The sequence below is a fragment of the Hordeum vulgare genome, chromosome 2H (assembly GCF_904849725.1).
Source record: "Hordeum vulgare subsp. vulgare chromosome 2H, MorexV3_pseudomolecules_assembly, whole genome shotgun sequence".
Classification (NCBI taxonomy): Eukaryota; Viridiplantae; Streptophyta; class Magnoliopsida; order Poales; family Poaceae; genus Hordeum; species Hordeum vulgare.
This window is the reverse complement of record NC_058519.1, coordinates 233,965,492-233,967,724: the sequence shown is the minus strand read 5'-3', so window position 1 is coordinate 233,967,724 and position 2,233 is coordinate 233,965,492.

The window sequence follows — 2,233 nt, the reverse complement described above, 5'->3', positions numbered from 1 at the left end:
CATTACAACAAACAATAAACAACAACTAGCATGGCAGCAAGGAACACTAGGAAAAGAAGTCACAAAATGGCTTCCCACACACTATCTCAGACTTAGCGAAATTAACAGTTTTTGAAACTGCAGTTTTCGATATGAAGGCATATTGACAGAAGCAAAACCTATGGCTACGGGGCTCCACAGGGCATGAAAATTCACAGCATGCTAGAGAATCACAAGGTTTACAACTAACTCCATTGGACCAACCTCAAAAGAGCTACATATCACAAGATAGAAGCAAAACAAAACATCAACAAAATATAACAGATTGCAGACTTAGAAATATTTCAGCACCTCCAAATCAGCACTATTTCTAGCAACTTGAGAGCAAGCAAACCACACCTAAACATGCATTTCTATTGCAACCAAAATTACCAGGGGCTAGACTAAACAACCAAGAACAACTCTCTAGTTCACAACTTAATCAAACGAAGCAATGAATAATTCCTATGAATTAGACAAGAGGGCAACACAGCAAAATATTGCGCGAACTAACTTACTCAAAAGCTAAAACTAATTGCATAGAAAAATCACGTATATTTTTCTACCCCGAAAACATATAAAATATGTGGGGTTGCACAACAAAAATAACGCCACACGTAAATGCGAGGAAATAACCTATACACGGGAAAATGAACTAGCGGCAATCCCTACACGCAAAAATACCAATGATCGCTCTAAAATACATGGAAAATAGGTTCCTAAAACATGGGCATTTTATCTATGGCATACGAGCAACCCGGACACGCGCGAAAAATAGCTACGGGCAATAAACCTATCGAGACAGCACACAAAACTAGGCATTAGGCATGCTAAACTAAATCAAACAAATATGCAAGTTATAAATTCGGATTCTACACGAAATTCTACACCAAATCCATATCTAATTCATCGCGATCCGACATACGGATTAAAAGTTATGGGCGTTTGAATATCTATAACTCCCTGAAATTAACTAATTCAAAAACCTAAAATAAAAACCTATTGGGCCAAATCTACAGTAGATGCATGTGCGGAATACAACTATCTAGTGCCTACGGCGGTGTTTAGGGCAGGAAGAGGGAGGCTCACCTCGGGCTGAGGCCCGGATCTGGAGCTGGGCCTGGAGGCCGACTAGGCCGTGTGGAGGCGATGGCCTGGGAGCAGACCGCGGTCGGGAGGCGGCGCGGCGCACGCACGCGGCGGCGGCAGGAACCATTGAGGCACTGGAGCAGGGCCTCGGGAGCAGAGGAGCTAGGGCTCTACTACTCGGCAGACGGCGGAGCTCGCCAGATGCGCTCGGCCGGGCCCGATCTGGGCTCGGCGGGCCCGCGGCGGCTCGTGGGTGGCAGCTACGGATCTGGCAAGGGTTAGAGGTAGGTGGGGCGCGGAAAACGAGGCAGTGGGGGTTGGCTATCCAAAATATTAGGAGGGGGTCTATTTATAGAAAAATGGGGGGGGGCTAGGTTAGCCGGAATTTCGTTCCGGATCCAACCGCGCGGTCGGAATCGCATAATTCCGAACGTGGGAACGGGCGAGTGGCTGTGAACAGTAGTTTAACGGAGACGAGAGGGAAAACCGGTGGTGCGACAAAGCATTTTAAAACACGGACAAACGTCCAAAAGCCGAATAATATTTGTTTGTCATGTTGACACTACATACGGTAACAAACTCATAGCCTAAATCCAAGCTATTGCACATTGTGGATCGTGTCGGTGTACTCAAATATGGGGGCTTTAGTACCCACACTTGTACACACGCAGCTGTGGCCTCCAGAAATATCAACATTCGAGCAAAAATGAGCAAAGACAAGAAATAAAGCCTCGCCAAGCCGACTTGCCAGGAGGAGGAAGACCTGATAGCCGCCACGCCCGACAGGACCCCTCCAGATCTCCACCGCTCCACCTAATCAGGCTGATTGATAACCGCGGTGAGGTGTCGAGCGGGAGCGGTTAGGTGGGTCTTGTTAGCGATATGCAGCCACTTTAATTACACCCTTCCTACAATGTGTCAAGCAAATAGAAGGTAGCTTGGTGAGCGACACAGAAGGATGGGGAATTCTTGTCAGGGAACATCGCAAGTGCACCACCTCATGGCGCATTTAATGTGTGTGTTTGTACGTGTTAGGGGTTTGTATTTCCCACTATTGCTTCTATCCGTAGTTTGGGTAGTTAGCTTGTGGACTATTCTCACATGAAAACACTAATTTAGCCATTAT